Source organism: Rhinolophus sinicus, chromosome X (assembly GCF_036562045.2).
Source record: "Rhinolophus sinicus isolate RSC01 chromosome X, ASM3656204v1, whole genome shotgun sequence".
NCBI lineage: Eukaryota > Metazoa > Chordata > Mammalia > Chiroptera > Rhinolophidae > Rhinolophus > Rhinolophus sinicus.
In genome coordinates, this window is record NC_133768.1 from 30,198,756 (window position 1) to 30,220,364 (window position 21,609).

The following is a 21,609-nucleotide window of genomic DNA, read 5'->3' on the forward strand; positions in this document are numbered from 1 at the left end:
GCAAACGGATTGTTCTGAATAAATGGATTATTGGCATTACAGCAAGTCTTAGGCTGTTGCCACATCTGATTAGCACATGGAGGTGGTGGAGGCCAGAAAGGAGGGGGAAACTCCTCCTGGAAACATTCCTCGAGATCAGGATAAAGAGTTCGAGGAACTATAGTGGAATTAGACTCTGACCCCTCATCTTCTCTTTCTTTTTTAGTTCTCTTTGGCGAATCTCTCTTACCTTCCCTATCTTCCCTTTCTCTCCTCTTCAGAGTCTGTCTGTAGTGGTTCTAGAACTGACCGAACTAGTTCAAAAGTCTCCCAGATCGAACTTGAAAACGAAGTTCCGTTGGCATGGAGATCACGGAGATCTTGACCAACTGCTTCCCATTTATCTAAGTCTAAAGTTCCCAGGGTAGGAAACCAAGAGCAATGGACCTCAATTACTTTGAGAAGTTCTTCCAACCTCTTTTCTGAGGCCCTATGTTGTCCTTTTTTAAGCAACTGCTTCAGCAGGCAAATATAAGGTCTGTACTTGCTTTCTGAATTTCCCTTTTTTTTTTTTTTTTCTTTCCCACAAGAAGGATACGAGAAGGAAAAGAAGAAACTTTCACTCAATATCCACTCTGATGCTCGGCCGGCCGTTCCGCTCGCGGGAACTTAGCACCTGTCTTGGCTAAGGCTCAACCGTATAAATCCCGGTCCAGGTTGGGGAAACCCCCAAGTCGCCGTTATGCCATATGACAGAGTGACGGAACCGCGGTGACGAGCCCACTCAAGCCCCGTAATCACGAAGATCGTGGGACCATAACCATACACACACACTCCCACGCACTGTCACTCAAAGATAGATTGAAAAGTATTTAATTACTTCCTCTGAATAACCTTGGTTTAATACTCTGAGTCCATAAAACTACCCCCTTACAGGCAGCTGTCGCGCGACGGATGCTCAGAGGCCCCTCAACCGTACCTTCAGACCATACAACTCTTAGTTGTTCTTCTCTCCTCGGGCCCCACGTTAGGCGCCAGATGTTGCGCCCTGCACAACACAAGCAGTGGGAAAGCGAGGGAGGCGGCAGGGGCTAAATTCTATTATAGAAATAAAGAGACCAGAGACACTGAATGCAGAGAAACCACAGAGGACCAAGGGACTCACAGCCTCAAGAGACTGGAGCCCCGAATCGGGTCGTCGTGGGTACTTATTGCTTTGTTACAATAGGCATCACATGATTCTGGGCAGGGTCTGTAAAACTCTTACACCACTAATACAATTAGCATGTTCCCAATATCCAATCATATTGTCCCAAAGCAACCTGTGCATGCTGTCCCCATGTGAACAAGGTGCGGTGTATACAATCCCTGGGGGAGCAGGCCTCTCATGGCCATCATCCCATGAGCCAAGCGGGCGTGAGATGGTTTCACTCAATTAATCATTCCTTAGCACAATAGAGTGCTGGTCACTTGAAGCAGGAGTCAGCAGCTCCCAGGAAACATTGGAGGAGGGCATCCTCCTAGTTTCAAAGGCTAACTCATGGGGGTCCCTGGGGTCCCGTCTGGCTTAAGTCGTCCCTCCCTTGAGGAATCTTACTCGTCTTTGACCGCAGACCCAGCATACTGGGACCAAGAGAGGAGACCTATAAAACTCAACCCCTAAGAGGGACAACCTGCAACCCTCTTTCCCTAAGGAAAGGATGGTAGGGACAAGCGGCTAGGCTGCTGTGTGACAACACTGATAGGTTTGGTCGAACAACTGATTTTCGACCTAAGATATAAACAGAAATACACTAGATTTGTGATAAAATTTGTCTTTCTGGAAACAGTGAAGAGATTTGTGAAAAGAAATCATTTTGCCCCCAGTCTTGTCATTCTGATTGTGATGTGGGTATGAGGATGTGATGCCAGGTGCAAGTGCAGCCACCTGGCAACCATGAGGATAAGGGCAACAGATTTGCAACCCCAGTGTAGAGCCCTGTTATAATTGAGGCAGAGGCATAAACGATGACATTTCCTGTGAACCCCACAGCTAGCTTCTTGATAAGTAAACACAGGATTAATGTTCAAGCTCCATTGTGGTTATTCTGCTAGTTATGATTCTTGTGTCTAACTGATATAAGCAGAGTACGAGGAGAAGGCCCTTTTCAACATCATTCAAAATTAAACCCATCTTTCCGCCCTGTTTTTAAATACCCAGTTTGTGCCACGTGTGTGCTACATGTGAAGTATTGTTTCTCGTTCTTTCCAGACACTGTCTGTGTCATTCACACACCCCTGCAAGACATGGATGCTCCCTAATTTATATTTGAGAAAGTGATTTCAGAGTAGTAGCACTGTCTGAAACCTCTCATCTAGTAAGTGAAGGTTTCTTTCCTCTGCAGTTTACCTTGAACAGAGCCTCACAGACAGAACTTAAGGAGTATTTGTTGGTGAATTCAATTTAACCACATTTCTCTACCCTGAGAGAGAGTAAAATCCCTTTTTTTGAATGCTCTCTTCATGTTATTTCACTCCTGGGAGATAGATAAGAAGCCATCATCAGAACTTGAAGCCCAACCACAGACCTTAAAGCTGACCCACTGGCCTCTCCCTGGGGTCAATCCCCAGTCAGAGCAGCCATGCTTCACCCTTGCTTTATTCAGGGTCCTTAACATCTTAGCTTTGTCTCAGATTATAAAACACTTCTTGACTTAGCACAAATGTTCCTTCCCTCTGCTTGATTTGGATTTATTTTGCTCCTCGTGCTTTTAGTTCCTTAAGGTGGGAAGTTAGATAATTTATTTGAGACTTTCCTTCTTTTCTAATATAGGGATTTTCGTGCTATAAATTTGCATCTAAGCACTGGATTAGCTGTATCCCATGAATCTGTATGTGTTATGTTTCGTTTAGATTGAGTTTCTGTCGCGTCCAGCGCAACACAGGCAGTGAGGTTGTGAGAAGGGGAGGTTTGGGTTTTTAAGAAAGAAACAAACACAGACTTAATGTAGTTAAATCTCTCCAAAGGCCAGGGGTCTCTCAGTCTCAGAGGACTGGAGCCCAGAATAAGGCCGACTGAAGGTTTTTATTGATACGTATACAAAAACAAGAAAGTAACATTGTTTCTTACATGGTCTGTGAGACTCATACATCATAACAGAAAAATATTTATTCCAATCACCCTTTATCTATAAACAGCCGAAATACAAGGTCCCATATTGTCTTACCTAAGGTATGTACCTTCTCAGGGTCAAGTCTCTCATATTGTAATAGCTCCGTTGAGATAAGTGGAGAGAACTCATCTTTACTGTCCTCATGATTTCTCTCACAAACAGGTGCAAGGGAAAAGCCAGAGCCAGCAATAGCTTTTCCCAGGCAGGGGGAAGGAGAGGCAAGGCCACTTCCCATATTTTTCTAAGGCAGCTCATTGGGGGTACCCACTCGGTTCCGCCTGGCTTAGGTTGTATCTCCCGTGAGATACCTTACCCGTCTTTGGCTGCAAACCATCTTTTGGGGACCAGACAGAGAGACATAAGGTGTAAACACAAGGATGGAACAGAGGCCCAGAAAGGCACAGTCTCACAGACTCTCCTTTCCTTAAGGAAAGACACGGGGGGACAGTTGGCTAGGCTGTTGTGTGACTACAAGTTCCAAATAATCTTTCATATCCCCTTGATCTTCACTTTGGTGCACCGATTGTTCAGAAGTGCAGTGTATTCTTTGCTTCCAAATATTGAGATTTTCACATATGTTGCTCTTAACAATGTCTACTTTAAGTCCATTATGGTTGGAGACCATATCTCGCATGATCTGAATCCATTTAAATTTATTGAGTCTTGTTGCATGGTGCAGAATAAGGTGTCTCATGGTAACAGTTCCATGTGCACTCGAAAATCATATGCTTCTAAACATTGCTCTCATGTCTCTGCACTTTTTCTTAACTTAAGGATTGTTTCTTCCCTTTCTTCCTCTCTCTTCTCCTGATTATAATAATTATACTTCATTGGTTGCCAACATAGGGTAGAAGTATGTGGCTTTTGTGTCATGTGAATGTATTAAGTATTTAAAAATTAAGTATTTGTATTTCTAAAAAGTGAAAAATGATATAACTGAACTATGGTGGTGGTTTAGACACAGAAACAATGATCTACTCACACACGAACTGGGAAGGATAAAGATAGCAAACCAGCCATTATGAGGAAGTCCGGCGATAGTAACAGGGGACACTTCCAGACCGATAAAACCAGAGAATTTAAAATACCTGCAACAGAAGGGCAAGTGCATACAAGGAAAGTTCAAGAACAGAGTGAGTGAAATCAAAGGACTGTAGAGCGTCCTAGGTGGACTGTGACGTTAAAGAGCTACTGTCTGAACAACTGATCTGTTTGCTGCTGTCCTTCTCTGACCCTACCCCAACGTTACTTACATTGGACAAAACCATTTAGCATTGGATCCGCTTTAATCTCCCAAACTACACTCCAAGGCACTGAATTATTTGAGGAAGAAGGAAACCAAAGTAAAGCAAATCAAAGACAATGCCAACTTGCATAGCACAAAGGAAATAAAACAGAAGTATACATCTACCTACAAGACAGATCCCCAGAAGTCTCCCAATGTTAGAGAAATGCCATCCTTTTGGCATTTGGGGGTCCCTATCCTACCTGCAACGTACCCCCAAAAGAAACAAATTCATAATTGACTCACTCCACCTTCCCATTCAGAGAAGGCTGCTAGAGAAATGGACATTACGACTGTAGGTCAGATCCGTGCCGATTACCTAGGCTAATCCAATGTGCGCATGACTACCAAAAGGAAAGCAGAAACGCTTGGCAGATGTTTGAGGAAAGTGTAAGAGATGATGACGATGCACAAAGATATTCCAGGAGAGCAGAAAAACTTTTACATATCTATAAATATATCTATATATACATATACAAACATACATATATACATATATCAAAATATCTGTGTATGTATGCACAGATATATATATATATATATATATATATATATATATATATATATCATGAAGAGGAAGAGAAGTTTAACTAAATCTTCAAATGAATATTCCCACAATTTTAAGATTAGTTTTATATATATATATACATATATATATATATATATATATACACACATATATATGTGTGTGTGTGTGTGTATATATATATATATATATAAACAGGGTGCTATTAAAGGGAGTAACCAGAATAGTAGGAAGTCCTTGGAAATAAAAAATTGCTACATTGAAAACTTTTAGATGCCAAGTGCTCAGCACAGAGTCCATTGCGCTCACAAGGCTGGGATGGAACCTGGAACACAGAGCCCCTCCCCTAGCCCCTCCCCCACCCGAACCAGAAAGGCCCCCACCCCGCCCCCCAGCCCTCAAGGGAAGTCATTTCCGGTCCTTCCGCCCTGCCTCGGAGCCCAACAGAGGGCGTCCTCCTGGTCCATCCGGGGAGTTTGCTGAGGTGCCTGGCAGCACCGCCCGTGACTCAGCTTGTGGCTGCCCTAGTCGCCTGCTCCAAGGCCCGGCCGCCGCGTTCGCCCTCGCCTCGGCCCGCACCTCCAGCCATGACGACCGTGCCGCCCCCGTTTGTCAGCGAGCACTACCACCCCGAATGCGAGGCCGCCATCAACTACCACATCTCCCTGGAGCTCTACGCCTCTCACATGTTCGAGACCATGGCCTCTTACTTCAACTGCGAAGACGTGGCCTTGAAGTCCTTCGCCCCGTTCTTCCTGCAGCAGTCCAGCTGGGAGCTGCAGCATGCCCAGAGCCTGATGTGGCTGCAGAACCAGCGCGGGGGCCGCCTCAGCCTGCAGGATATCTACAGTCCTGACCCCTGCTGCTGGGAGAACGCCTTAACAGTCATGGAGTGCGCCGTCCACCTGAAGATGAGCGTGAACCAGAGCCTATTCGATCTGCACCAGCTGGCCACCGAGATGAAGGACGCCCACCTGTGCGCCTTCCTGAGCAGTCACTGCCTGCAGGGGCAGGTGGAGTTCATCAAAGAGCTGGGGGACCACATCACCAACCTGCGCAAGATGGGAGCCCCGGAATCCGGCCTGGCAGAGTACCTCTTTGACAAGCTCACCCTGGGCGACAGTGACAAAAAGAACTGAGTCTGGACTGCCTGCCCCATAGCCAGTGGATGACTTCCCCTGGTCAACATGCCGACCAGGCACATTGCAGTATTTCCTTTGCAAAACGTTTAACCTTTTCCTTCAAGTTTTGCCTTTTTTTTTTTTCCGAATAAAGTTAATGGTTCTTGAATAAATAAAGGTGTCCGGGTGATTGCTGTGTGCAAAACCGTCACTTTCTCAAGTTTAACACAAGTGTCCGGAAGCCTCTCCAGCCGCGCATCCACATGCAGCTCCGGGTCTCCTTGGATGGAGGGAGAAAGTATTGCGTGGGGCCCAAATAAATACGGTTCATCTTTGCCTTATAAACACGGTGGTGTGTGGGGTTGGGCTGAGATGGGTGGTCTGGGGCCCTGGTATCTGTAAGTGTGTGCACAGTAAACCTGTTAAAAAATGGTCTGAAATCACGACTGTGGTGGCCTGTGGAGGAAGAGTGCAGGGAATGGGATTGGGCAGGGATTAAAATAACGGGGTTATTCCCTTTATCTGAAATGGTATTGGTTAATACTAGGTAGCAAATTGGGGGGCCTCGAAAGCCAGCTTGCCAGACCGCCTCTTCGGCAAGCTCACCGTGGGCTGCAGTGATAATGTACCTGTGGATAGGGCCGGCTTTCCCATAGATGTGGGGGTGACTTTCTGTGGTCACCAATGCTAGGCGTGTATTAGAATACAGACAGGTGAGATTTTCTAGTCCAACGGTACCAATTCTAGCTATAAAGCAACAGGGTATAAAAAAAACAATTAAGTATGAAAAATTACCACCAGAGGGCTAAAAATACAAAATCGTGGACTGAGGTCAAATTTGTGAAATTGAATATTGAATATTAAGTAGAATAAATCCCCCTGAATGTTAAGTCAGTGATTCTGGCTGCTTTGAAGAATGTAAACGGTGGCGAGGTGAAGCTAAATGAGTAATTAGGAGATAATACAGCTGGTCCAGGTGAGAGACAATGGGTGTTGAACTGGAGCGGAGGCTGAAGAAATGAGGAGACATAGACAAATTGCAGATAATTTTGGATGAATCAACATGATTTCCTTATGGGTCAGAGGTGAGTAGTGGGACTTGAGGAAAGTAACGCATGTTCTGTTGTTTGGACTTGAACACCCGGGTTGAAGGCATTGCTGTTTATTTATAGGGGGACATATGCAGGGGACACGAGGTGTGGGGAGGCGCGTCCTGTAAAATCTGAGGTGCCTGTTAGACGTCAAAGTGTAAATGTCATGCAGGTAGCCAGAAAAAATGAATCTGGAGTTCAGGTGGGATGTCACCTTTGGAAATACAAATGGGAGACATCAGCTATAGGGGGCACTGAGGTCACAGGACTGGATAAGTTCATCAGAAAGAGTGGAGAGAGAGAGCATGGCCCAGCCAGCCCCAAGCCCAGGGCAGCCAACATTAGAGGATGGGTTGAGGTGTTGGAACAGCCAGGGGGCTGCTGGCCCCACCTGGACCATGACCTCATTCCAAACCTCGGCCAGCTGTGTCTGCTCAGAGTTAATCTCCAAATCAGTCTGTTCCTAACATCAGTGTGCCCTCTGGTTTCTCCTTGCAAGATGTGGAGAGGAGTTAGCTTATTACCTTCTCTTCATGGCTATGGGTAGAAAGAAATTATTTCTCAGTTAAAGAAATGAAAAGATTCCTTAAGGTAATGATAGATGTGCTTGTTGTTTTTTTCCCCTTCCCCTTTAAAAACTCAGCCTGTCTCACAGTCCACTCTATTTGACCAAATGAAACCTGTACCCCTCAGATTGTCCCTGCCTTGGAAAAATTCACAAAACAGGTTTCTTCTGTGCCCGGTGTGGTCACAAAGATAAAAGTTAAACATTACAGATTTTTACATCTTACCTCCGATGCTTGGCTAGCTTGAGACTATGTAAAGTGTGCAGATTTGAACATTTACTAATATATAGAGAAGCTTACTTACTCATTAGTAATTACCTTTCACATTTGCCACAATTGCACCTTAATACTTTCTTTTAAGTGAGGGTTATATCCCTTTAACTTAGTTTCCAGAAAATGCTCTTGCCCCTTTCGTCCTCTTAGTCGAACTTGACGTTTTCATTCTCTTTCTCTGCTGTGAGGACCACTCCTCTCTCTGACTTCCTCTGAGATATATAAATTATCATTCTCCTCTAGTTATGAGGAAGCACAGGGCGAGCACCTCCATGTGTTTATAACTGTAAATTGACTGACAATCCTCCTTCTTTCCTGTATTGGAGAGGCAGTTTCCTGTGGTGTTTTCTGAACCTCACACTGCCTGTTCAGCCGCTCACTAAATTGGGTGAATTTCAGCATGTTATTTAACGTCTCTGTGCCTCAGTTTCCTCATATAAAATAGGGATAATAAAATTGTTAATAGCATTTGGTTGCCAAGGAGATTAAATGAGTTAATAGTTTTTAAATGCTTACAACTGTGCCCGGCACATACACTACATATATTATTTCTAAGTGGACGTTTATTGCCATCATCACCATCATCTACTCCGGATTGCTTGCTGTGTGGGGTTTAGGCTTCAGGGAGATGATTTCATGTCTATTCTTTACCACTAGAGGTCTCTCTTGCGTTTCCACCCACATTGTCGCCCTGCCATTGAGAAGGAGAAATCCTTCACAGCTGCTTGGTTGTCAGGTGCTGCCAGGACCCAGGAGTGTAGATCACTGTTTCCACTGCTGCACAGTCAGGCCCCAGACTAGAGGCGAGTTTTCCAGTGACAAGTTTCCCTGGTAATCCCTGCGCCATTCTGCTTCAACCGGCTTTTTTTGGAAATCGCCCCCTAGAACGCTTTTTGTTTCTTCTTCCCAAACCCAAATGCCTAATCCTCCTCTTTCCAGCAGGAACTACATCCGACTCCTCAGAGGTGGGAAAGAGTGAACAGATAAAGTTCTAATCCTGATCCCACCATCATCTGCATGTTGGGACCTGAATAGGAGAGGGAGGAGTCAGGGTGCGGCGGAATGGGAGGAGGGGACCGCATTCGGCCACTGATACAATAATCATTACAATCCGTAAATCACTATGTACTTCGCACGGAGATTCTCAAGCTTTGCTGTACATTAGAAGCAGCTGCAGACCTTTTAAAACTCTTCTCGGTACGGACACGACCCGGGCCAATTACTTCAGTCTCGGGGGCAGGACCTAGGCTTCCCTGGCAATGAAAACCTGTCTCTGGAAGAGTGTTGTGTGAACCAGCGGCTTCAGCCTCTCCTGAGAGCTGGTTACAAGCACAATAGTCTTAAGCCGCACCCCAGACCTACTGAATCAGGATGTACATTTCACAAGACCCCCGGTGATGAATATGAACACTGAGTTTTGAGAAGCACCCTTTAGCACTCTGGTTGTTAAATGGGGCTGCACTTTGGAATCACGTGGGGTGCCGGAAAATAACACTCATGCCTCCGTTTTAATAACTCACTGGGCCATGCTCTGTGGTAAGTGTTGTACCAAATAGAGTAAGAACAGACTGTGAGTTCAACAACAGTTAGTGAATCAAAAATTATTGGTCAGACACACTCACTCACTGATATGCTGTCTTTTACCCAATCTGATTTTTTTTCACAATGTTTTGTTTAAAGTATTGGTTGGTTAACTCCTTCGTGCATACCAAAGTTGGCCTCTTTGTGCTTTTATAAACAAGGATTTATTGTAACACCGTCACACCTGTTCAGTTAGCTAGTGTCCGTGCTTGCATTCGCACTCCAAAAGCAGAGTTTGTAATGCAAGGAAAACCATATGGCCTGCTAAGCCTAAAACATTTACCGAAAATCTTTGCCAATTTATGTTGTATAGTAATTTGCCATAGTCCCTCAATTCATTGAATGCTGTCAAATGTGTTAATCTCGTCACCTGTCTGTATGCATCTAATTGTCTTTTTCAGTTCCCTTTCATTTTGTCTCACTTTCAATAAATATTCCAGAATGGTGGGGATATTTATAAAATGTGTACATGTCCCTAACTCTCACACTTACCAGAATTGCAGTTCTTACCTTCTAGACTGATGTCTTTGTGTATTTCAGCAAGTCAACCTGCAAACTTTGTTTGTGTCTTCCATTTTGCCAGTCCCTCAGTGTGCCTTTGTTAATTGAGGGCCATCAGTCATCCTGTTCCTGGGAGCATCAAAGTGGAACAATGGCTGACTAGCCTTTTTGATTGATTCTTCATAATCACACATTCATCACAGAGGCTCTTTAAAGTATACTCATTTTTAAGTTATTGCTCTCTATTCCAATCATTTTTCTTACGTTGAGGCATTCAAATTTCATTAATATGTAAAGCTACTGCCTTGCCTGAGAAGAAATAGACTCCTTCCCTTTTATCTGTATTTCAACATTCATTTTTTGTAATGTTGTTTTCACTTTACAATTTATTATATATTAATGATGTCACATGCAACAAAGACATTTAGTCTCTTTTTTTCTGTGGAATAATCCTCTGTGCAAGATATTTTTCTCCCCGATGTTTAATTCTTCTACAAAGTTTATGGAGAAGTAAAAGTTCCAATTTAAAATACTTTGTAGGACTAGAAATCAAGAAATAAACTTCAATTAAAATATTCTAGGAAAGCAGCATTCATGCAGTTTTGAATTTTTAACCCAATAACCATTCTTTCAACAAATTATATTGGGTTTTGTGAAGTGTTCTGTGCCTAGGAATATAAAACGACTAGGTCACAGTTCCTACACACAAGTATGGTGGAAAAGATGAACACATAGATACCTCCAATCTGAGGAGGACATAAGCTAGACAGGAATATTGAAAAAGTGTCTTTTACAGACAATAGTTTACTGGTTACCAGAGGGTAAGGGGGGAGGCGGTGGTAGATGAGGATTAAGAGGGTCAAATATATGGTGATGGAAGGAGAACTGACTCTGGGTGGTGAACACACAATGGGATATAGATGATGCATTACAGAATTGTACACCTGAAACCTGTATAACTTTACTAACAATTGTCACCCCAATAAACTTGAAAGAAAGAAAGAAAGAAAAAAAAAAAAGAAAGAAAGAAAGAGAGAGAGAGAGAGAGAGAAAGAAAGAAAGAAAGAAAGAAAGAAAGAAAGAAAGAAAGAAAGAAAGAAAGAAAGAAAAAGTATCTTTTAAAATGAGGCTTATAAGCACACTTGAGGAAAATTTCTTTCTTAATTGTCCTGGTGCTTGCTTATCATCCCATCATGCTATATCCTCTTGGACATTACAGGCTTAGTATTAATTATTAATTAATTTGAAACTGGTTGATGAGGTTCACTATAAGTGATCCTGGGTTATGTATGCCATGATTCTAGCTAGCTAGAGCTCCTTCAGTATACAGACACTTTCTATTCTTTCTTGCCAACCTTCTGGCCCCCAACAATTGATCACAGTATTCTATGCATAATAAATGCTCAGTAAACTTGATGACTGTCCCATATGCACCATACACAAACTCCTATAGATGAGGCAACATGGCAATACAACTGGAATCGTTTGCCGAATATGAAATAATTGTGCATATTAGGTGAGTGATAAGGAATATAGGCTTCAAAAATGCTAAAAAACCATGTGTGACATCCTTACTCCTGGCCATGCGGTCTTATTTTTAAGACATTTGAATGGAACAAATTGCTCAGTAAAAAGTTTTAAACCTAAACCCTTCCTGAATAGGTACTAGTGAAACTAGCAAGGAAAGAATGTACATATCTGATCCATTTGGGAAATTAACCAGGTGAATGAACTTCATGTCTTGTAAGAAATCCTTTTGGCCAAAGGCTAATTACTGAAAACTTGATTTTGCTGTCTCATCCATAATCGAGTAGGGGTACAAAATAGGTAATCCAATAATGACATTCTGAGGCACATTTAAACAATGGAAAGAATAGCCTACAACTACATTTATTGTCTCACTTCTATTTATTCTTTAGCTCACTGTGATCTGGCAGCCCAAAATGGGCAATTAAATTCAGCTTACCATTTTTTTAAGTTCCTATTACATATATGCTAGGGTTTAAAAAGAGAAATAAAAAATACACACATTCCCTGCACTCAAGGATTCCATAGCCTATTAAGGTATATAGCCATATGAAGAAAAAAAAAAAGTCATACAGAGGGGTAAGTGCCATTAAAAAGAAATGAAGTAGGAGTTGTAGTAACACAAAAGAGAGGGTAATCAACTCTGTTTAAGCATCGATCTTAGGTTGGATTCCCTGGAAACAGAGCCTAAGACAGGGATTTTGAAGGAGTGCACTCAGGAGAAACCTGAAGCAGGATAGGGCAGGGGAAGGAACCAAGCAAGGATGTGATCTCAGGCAAAGTCTAACCTTGGCTTGATACAACACAGATTCTGGAGCATAAATCTCTCTGCAGAGACTGGGCAAAGTATTGAGGCTTTTGTGCCTCTATCATTGGCTGCCCCAGTTAGCCAAGGACAATCCTTCTGAGAAGGTCACAGGCATAAGCCATCAGCTGCAGTACTCACAAGCAGCTGCGTTTTTGGATGTCCTGGCTGATCAAGTTGATCTGGGCAGAGCACCAACAGCATCTACTAAAAGGGGGTCAGAAAAACTAGGTTATGTGTACATCATTTTGGGCAGCCCAACATCTGAACACCCTTCCTGTTTGAGGGAAAATGTCAAGACAGATGGGAGATAAGGCTTCGCTTCATACTGATGCGAGAGTGGGGTGAATCCCCTGGAGTGGGGGCTTAAACCCTGGGCTAAGAAGGTTCTTGGTTTAACATAGGAAAGGATTCAAATGTGAGAGAGAAACTAGGATTGGCCATGCATGTGGCTGAACTCTAGGGGGAGTGTATATATAACAAGAGTGGAAGAGGCCAACAACAGTATCCAGGAGGGTGGTTAGCTCTATATATTTCTCTATAGATACATCATAGGTAAACCATAAAGACAGAAAAGGCAAAGAAGGACTAGTCAACACTAAGTACTACAGAATGATCAAGCAAGGCAAATGCTGAAAAAAGAGCAATGGTGATGTTAATTAGTAAGTAAGTGACTACCTTTGAGGGAAGAGTTTTTGTAGACTTTCTTAAAACAACAACACTATCCTTCCTCCTGTGTAAGGTAAATCCACCACCTCTCCATTCCTCTGGGTCTTCTTTCATTAACTATATCCCCCTACACTCCTGCATCTGTAACCTTTCACTCTATTGGCTCCTCTGCAGCAAATAAGCACAGTTAAAATATAGTTCCTGTCTTCTCCACTTGTAGAACTGCAATTCCTCAATTCAATGTCATCTCCACAGTGCACGGTTCCTAAGTCACAGGAAAATGTAAACCTTCCTCTCCATGGTGTTGGATAGGTACTAATGTATTTTAAACAGCTAACCTCTTTTCCGAAATATTCTTCATTGGCAACTATGATTGATATAATCCTAACATGAAACATATTAGAATTGTCATAATTATAACTTATTTTTATTTGTTTATATTTTGTTTAATGGTTTCCTATTTGAGAATTAAGGAATCATGAGACTTGCTGACCAGAAATGGACCAATGATTGCCCCACTCTTGTTTGGCCTTTGTCTATGGAGGTTTAGTGCTCTATGTGCACTGTGCTGCCATGTTTATTGTTAGAGAAGATCAAAGGATGGCCTATGGAAAAGGAGAAAGTGTATTAGCATTGGAAGAAGAAAGGGGGGCAATGAGGCAAAGGAATGAGTACCTGGAAGAATCAGAAGCAGTGGGGTGTTTGACAGAGTAGGATGAACAATAATCTTTGAAGCCTATGGGCAAAGAAAGAGATAGAAACAGACCTTTTCTGACTCCTAAAATCTATTTTTTTTCTATTTACTCTTAGTAATAACAATAGTGATGGTGATGGGAAGACTTGGGGTAATTCATTTTATGTATCCAGGGTTTGGGCTTTTGGCTTCTCTCTATTGCTCTTCACCAGAGACTGCGTTTTCCTTCTGTTGAGTTGGCTGCTTGGGCTTATCGTTCTACCTAGAGGGACTATCTGCTTCCGGTCACCTGTAACCTATTCAAGGAGGACCCAGCATAAATTCCATGGTCACAGCTAAATGTAAGCACAAGGAAGATCACAACTATGTTCTTCATCAGGTCATGTGGACCCTTGGGGGTTGACTAACCAGGTAGAGTTACTCTGGGAGCAACTATGGCAAAATAGAGTGGGTATGCACTTGCTGGGTCCACACTCCAGTTCTGGAACATAATCTTATAAAAGAAGGAACTCCATAATGCTGGCATATTCAGAGCAAAATAATTTTTTTTGGAAGCCAACCAACAATATAAACCTAGCAGTTGGGAGCATAGGTTTTGGCCTCCTATAGACCTGAAGTAGACTACTGTCTCAGTTACTTAGCTCTGCTGCATGGTATATTCATCCAGACATAAATGTCAATACCTCATTGAGTATCCTATGAAGAATCCATTCTCACAAAAGCATTTGAAGGCAATGTAAACTTTCTTAAGATTCCACAGTGGAGACCAAGAAGGAATTTACATCGTACTACCCAAAGCAATCAACCTTAAAAATCTCTATTTGACATTTATATTCTCCCAAGTCTCTTCTTAGCCTTCCTGATGCAATGATTTTCTTTCTGTCTTTCCTTAATACAAGGTCCAGTGTCATTGGCTCCATGATCCTCCTCCTCACCCCTACTCATTTTCTCTTCCATCTTTATATGCAATGAATGTGACTCTAGCTCCCCAGCTCAGCAACATAAAGTCTTCCCCAGTTAACAGGAGCCATCCTCCTTGGAAAGCAAGTGGGACTGTATTATCGGTCACAAGAAGTGGGGGAAATGATTTCTTATGCCTCATGTTTCTGTAAATGACTTTTCCTCAATTGGTATATTTTTTTCTGTATTTCTGCTTCATTCCCTAAGAAAGAAACACATGGTAGATACATTTCCAGCTTCTTTCTGCTCCCTTCTCCCAGGGGTGAAGGAGTAACTTTTCTGATCAGAGACACTAGGGAAAGGAACAGAATAAGTGTGTGTGGCAGCCATGGAGGTATGGCACTTGGATCACCCTTCAAGAAAGAAGTTGCCTCTCAGTTGCAGTGAGTGAAGTTAGTTGACATCCTCCAGATTTAGAAGGCTATGTTCTTCTTGGGCAGCCCTAACAAATGACGGAATGTAGAAATATTGTTAAAACCTGGCCATTTCTGCCTAATGTGGGATTCCTTTAATAGGCAATGTTTGCTCTGGAGCACCCCAGTGGGTTGGTTGAGATTTTGTCAAATCTACATTGAGATCCCAGTCTCTCCCGACCCAATTCTGCTTCCTTCCCCATTTTATCTTTCACAGGCTTTACCCCCTGTAAAGCTTTTTGCACTCTTAGCTGTCTCAGAGTCAGCCTCCCAGAAGACCAAATAACACTGTGTGGCTCTATAGTTTCTCTCTCTCTCTCTCTCTCTCTCTCTCTCTCTCTCTCTCTCTCTCTCTCTCTCTCTCTCTCTCAAGAATTAACACACTCTCACGAACTCCATGTATTGAGTTCCCCGGGGAATAATTTCCCCTTGCAAGTGGAAGGCTGCATTTTTGGATATTGGGTGCTGGTTGGAAGGGAGGTTTTCATGGACCCATTATGGCCATACAGTTTCATTCTACAATTCAATCTTAGAGTACAAAGCTGATATTTTTTATCTCTATCTGTTTGATTCTTATGTCTTATATCTCAATTGGTTTTTGACACAGGAGGGAAACAAAAAAACCTGATTTATTTATCCCCTCAACTGCAGCATGAATGGACAAAACACTTCTGAAGTATTTTTGGAATACTTGATGATTTTCTCTAGGCCACATAGGGGATTCCTTCTGCTCTTTTGTAATGAATTCATTTTTTAGAAAATTCGTCAAAGGCAAGATCTTAAAAGGTGATGAATATTTAGCAGAGTGACAGACATAATTTGATTAAAAAACTATTGCAATAATCACTTCTGCAGATGGACCTATTGCTTCCTTAAAGATATGCAGATATAAAAATAGAACGTCTATACCATGAGCATGAGGCTTTCCTAGAATGTTAGTGTGTGGGTGTACATGCATAGTGGGAGAATTGGTCAGTCCTTTATAGGTTGTTCAGAGAGGGGCTTTAGCAGATAAGCTTTAGGGTACTAGTCTTGTCATAATTCCTGTCCTTGGGAACTGCCCTGCGTACAGCCTTGGCTTAAGTGTTGGTCTAGGCAGCCAAATTTGTGCTATGGCACCTCTATCTTCCTTCCAAGATGCCTGGCCCGGCTTGCCTACCTGTAGCATCACTCACCATTGATGTCCCACTCATAACCCCTCAGCTCACCCAGGAGATTGTCTGCAGCTTCAGTGTACAGTTACTTGTTCCCACATTCACCAGAGGCTTCTTACCTCAAATGCCTGTATTTCACTGACTAAGGCTGTTCTCAAACTACAGGAGTACACTATGTCCACTTGTGGGGCAGGGCAGAAGGGCCAGGGAATTTAATGCCCTCAGAGTGTCTCCCAATTAATGAAGGGCAGGAGTTGGTGGTGGATACAGCCTCAATTTCCTCACTCACTGGCAAGGACAATTCTACAGAATGATCCACACATCCTCTCAGAGAGTCCCCAGTAAAATCGAGCTCCATAGCAATAGCCCATTCATTCATACATATTTTATTGAATTTCCTCCCTTTCTGTCTTTTTCCCCTCTCCATGCTCCCTGGCATCACTATGAAAATAAACTACTTCCACCCAAACTTTTTTTCAGGATCTGCTTTTTTTTTTTTTTAAATTAATTAATTTATTTTCCAAGTCAAGTTGTTGTGCTTTCAATCTTAGTTGTGGAGGGTTCTGTTCAGCTTCAAGTTGTTGTTCTTTCAGTCTTAGTTGTGAAGGGCGCAGCTCAGCTCCAGTTGCCATTGCTAGTTGCAGGGGGCACAGCCCACCATCCCTTGCGGGAGTCGAACCGGCAACCTTGTGGTTGAGAGGACACGCTCCAACCAACTGAGCCATCCGGGAGCTCAGCGGCAGCTCAGCTCAAGGTGCTGTGTTCAATTTTTAGTTGCAGGGGGCGCTGCCCACCATCCCTTGCGGGAGTCGAGGAATTGAACTGGCAACCTTGTGGTTGAGAGCCCGTGCTCCAACCAACAACTGAACCATCTGGGAGGCAGCTCAGCTCAAGGTGCTGTGTTCAATCTTAGTTGCAGGGGGCAGAGCCCACCATCCCTTGAGGGACTCGAGGAATTGAGCTGGCAACCTTGGGGTTGAGAGCCCACTGGCCCATGTGGGAATCGAACTGGCAGCCATCGGAGCTAGGAACATGGAGCTCCAACCACCTGAGCCACCGGGCCGGCCCCAGGATCTGCTTTTGGGAGAACTCAAACTTAGACACCATCCCTGGTCCTATCAGATTTCCTTCAGGAAATTGGAAGAATGAGTGAGTTGGTGAGAAAACAGAAAGAAGCGGACATTTGGAGTGGAGTGGAGTCACAGAAATTGTAGAGCTTTATGGTGAAGAGCTAGGAACTCTTATAATGACTGACTCCAGAAAGGCCTTGAATACAGAACCCCTCTCTAGTTCTAATTCCTAGGAGACCCAGTCCCATGTCCATGAGCTTGCCGGCTGCTAGTTTAATTATGCTTCTGTTCCTTGCAAGCTGAATAGCTTCTGTTCCTTGCTTCTGTTCCTTGCAAGCTGAATAGCTTTGACTCAACCAGAAGGCCAAATGAATTTCAGCTTGCTCCAAATATATCTCTTTATATGAGGGTATATTCATTTGTAATGGAGAAACTGAGTCAGCTAACAGGTTCATCTTTAATGATAATCCTCCTTAACCATAACATTCTAAAACATGAGAAAAAGCTCTGGTCCCAACAGCAACTCATTATTAAATTATTTTGAAGTTTGGAAGGTAGGACTGAAAACATTTCTATAGAGAGCTACTTGGTTCATTTTGTTTTATTTGGATTTCATTAGTTTCTGATCAGGCCCTAAAGAGGGTAGAGTATATTATTTGAAGACCCATGGTCTCATGTGACTTCACCTTTTTTTTGTTTTTGTTTTTAGACTTTATTGGGGGAAGGGGAACAGGACTTTATTGGGGAACAGTGTGTACTTCCAGGACTTTTTCCAAGTCAAGTTGTTGTCCTTTCAATCTTAGTTGTGGAGGGTGCCATTCAGCTTCAAGTTGTTGTCCTTTCAGTCTTCGTTGTGGAGGGCGCAGCTCAGCTCCAGTTGCCGTTGCTAGTTGCAGGGGGCGCAGCCCACCATCCCTTGTGGGACTCGAGGAATCGAACTGGCAACCTTGTGGTTGAGAGCCCACTGGCCCATGTGGGAATCGAACTGGCAGCCTTCGGAGTTAGGAGCACGGAGCTCCAACCGCCTGAGCCACCGGGTTGGCCCAACTTCACCTTTTTAGACAGTCCAGTGATCACTGATCAAGAATGAATATTTCTGCCAAGTCCATTTTTTAAAACATTATTCCAGCTTAGTAAGAGGAAGTGCAGGGGATGGGAGTAGGGTACAGGTAAGATCTCCATCAGAGTGAGATTGCTCCCCTGAGGAAGACAACCACAACCATGTTTTTCAAGATCCCTTCTATTCAGCTAATTACCGCAGCAAAGGAGAGAGCAGGGGAATTAAGTGGGGGAAAGGAGGTCCCTGCAACCATAGTTGGAGCCCTTGGAAATACATTGCCTATTCCATAAGTAAGCCCAAATAGTCAGGCTTGTTAAGCAAACATCTCTGCAACCAATCAATTAAGGGCTCATGTTATGCAGACCATGGTTTCATCCAGCTCGTGTGCTTTTGGATTTTGAGATAATGCTTTGTGAGTTCTTTTTCTCTAAAGGGACATCTACGTAGTGTTAGCTTCCTAGGAAAAAGACTCAGCAGGTCCCATCAAAGCTTGCCATGCAAGCACTGCAAACCGTAGGGCTTGGCAGGAGAAGGAAGCCTGGAGATACTGTACAAGCTGAGATCTTTGGTGTGGACCCTCAGCTGCAGGGCTGAATCACACTGGCTAGCACTGTAAGGAACTGTACTTAATCCTTTCTCATGTCAAGTTTTATCTGGTGCAGGTCACAGATAGATTTTAGGTATCTCCTGCCATGCAGAATTTATTACTTCTTATGCTATGCTGAAAATATCCTGCTGAAAACCCCGGAAGACCCCACTTAACCGAACGTCAAAGATGTTACTACCAATAATGGATAAACCAACATCGTGTGCCTGCTGATATGATGTTCCAAGAAGGAAACCAAGCCATTTCTGTAGCATTTCTGCCAGAAGAATACATAAATCAAATCTAATCTTAAGGATATGCATACACCAGATAAACCCAAACTGAGAAACTCCTACAAAACATCTGGCCTGTACAAGAATGCCCATGTCATGGAAGACAAAGGGAGGCTAGAGACACATGACAACTAAATACAATATATAAACCTGGATTGGATCTAGGGGGAAAAAAAGAATTGCCAGAAGGGCATTATTGCAATCATTGGTGAGAAGTGAATGTGGACTGTATATTATATAGTAAATAGCATTGTATCAATATTAAATTTCCCAAACTTGATAATTGTCCTACGGTTTTGTAAGAGAATTCCCTTATCTTACACTATATATGTATATGGTGAAGTTAACCTCATCCATCTGCCCCTTCAACCTGAAATAATTCAGTGTGTGTGTGTGTGTGTGTGTGTGTGTGTGTGTGTGTACATGTATAATGCAGATATGGAAAAATGTTAACAATTGATATATCTAGATAAAAGGTAAATATAGGGAGTTCTTTATACTGTATATGCAATTCTTCTGTAAATTTAAAATCATTTCCCAATAAAAATTTAAAATTCCACTTATTTATTATTGTATTAAAAGTAAATAACACAAAGAAAGGGTTTTAAAAAAAAAATACCCTGATGCCACAGTAAAGTGGAGAGAAAAGAACTCATTACTACTAGCTCCACCAACAAATAATGGAGCATTGTGGGATAAAGTCACTAAATCACTCATAGAGGGGCAGCCCCAGTGGCTCAGGTGGTTGGAGCTCCATGCTCCTAACACTGAAGGCTGCCGGTTCGATTCTCACATGGGCCAGCGGGCTCTCAACCACAAGGTTGCCAGTTGGATTCCTCAACTCCCGAAAGGGATGGTGGGCTGCGCCCCCTGCAACTAATTGGACCTGGAGCTGAGCTGCGCCCTCCCTAAGATTGAAAGGACAACAACTAGACTTGGAAAAAAGTCCTGGAAGTACACACTGTTCCCCAATAAATTAAATAAATAAATAATCACTCCTAGACTCAGTTTTTTACAAAATGAAAGAGCTGGTCTGGATAGTCTCCAGGATGAGTTCTTGTTCTCACACTTTGCAGGACTTTTCTTTCCACATTTCACTCTAACAACACCAAGTCATAAATTCTTTTTCAAGTGTATTTATTCTTTATTGATTCATTTAAATATAGCAGCCTTCTTCCTGAACGCAAAGCCACAAACTGGCAACAATGACCAGTTTCAATATGAATGTCTGGAAATGCAATTTAATGCATCTTAAAATAGAATTGTACTAACAGGAAGTATAATTAATTCAGAGGCCTTCTTATAGAGCAAACCCAGGTTTTTGGTATAGGTTCATTTTACCCATAGTGTCAAGGGAATACAACTGAGGCATATATAGAACATCAGCACAGCCGATACATTTTAATAGGAGAGATGCAGTTTATATTCCAAGTAAATAAAGAAATGGTAAAAAAAAAATGAATAATTTCATCAACAGATTATGATATTATCTGCTGCCAGTATTAGACTGACTCCTAATGATACAATATAAGTCTGACAGCTAGCTTTAAGAGTAATTATTCTGAGCAAAAATTGATTGTGAAGTGTTCTTGGCTTAAACCTGGACTTAACTGTCCTGCTGACCTAAGAGAAATCCATGCAGTAAATTGCTTCAGGAAGCACAAGGATCCAGAAAACTCTGCTTCTAAAGGGTAAAGCATCATTTTTATTTTGAGACCTACTTTCGGGTGCTAAATTAAATTTTAGATGGCCTCAGCTATCTCTTGTCTCTAAAAGACCCAACTCACAAATTTGTTACGCCTCCAGTTTAGGAAAGCTGGCAATAGGAGTCTTTCCTCAGATGAATCCCAAGCCTCGTTCAGCTTGGTTAGTTAATTACAGTCATTATCATGAAAAATACTAGGTCACATTAGTTCCTTTCCTTTTTTTTTTTTTTTTGCAGAAGAGAGTAATATAGGAATGTTTAGCCTGGTCATTTTGTATTCAGCAACTAATGCTGGATTTTATTGCTTGGCTGTGACATTGGTAGAGGTCAACTGCAAAGCAAGTAGCAGGCAGGATAGAGTAACTTTTGTCAGAAATGTGATAACTGCATAGTGTTAGAGCACTGTTTTTTCCTTCACCACAAATGCACGGAGCCACACTCCCACAACTCTGTCACTTTGGAAGCTGACTTGGCTTCTCTGACCCCAAAATGTTCTATCTGTAAAATGGGGTGATGATTTTATTTACTTTTTAAATTAAAAAAATATTTATTGGGGAATATTGGGGAACAGTGTGTTTCTCCAGGGCCCATCAGCTCC

The 21,609-nt window shown here is 42.6% G+C and overlaps 1 pseudogene; it reads left to right on the top strand.

Annotated features, from left to right (window-relative positions):
• The first annotated feature begins 5,529 nt into the window (after positions 1 to 5,529).
• On the top strand, positions 5,530 to 6,081 carry LOC141569756 (ferritin heavy chain pseudogene; annotated as a pseudogene).
• The last annotated feature ends 15,528 nt before the right edge of the window (positions 6,082 to 21,609 follow it).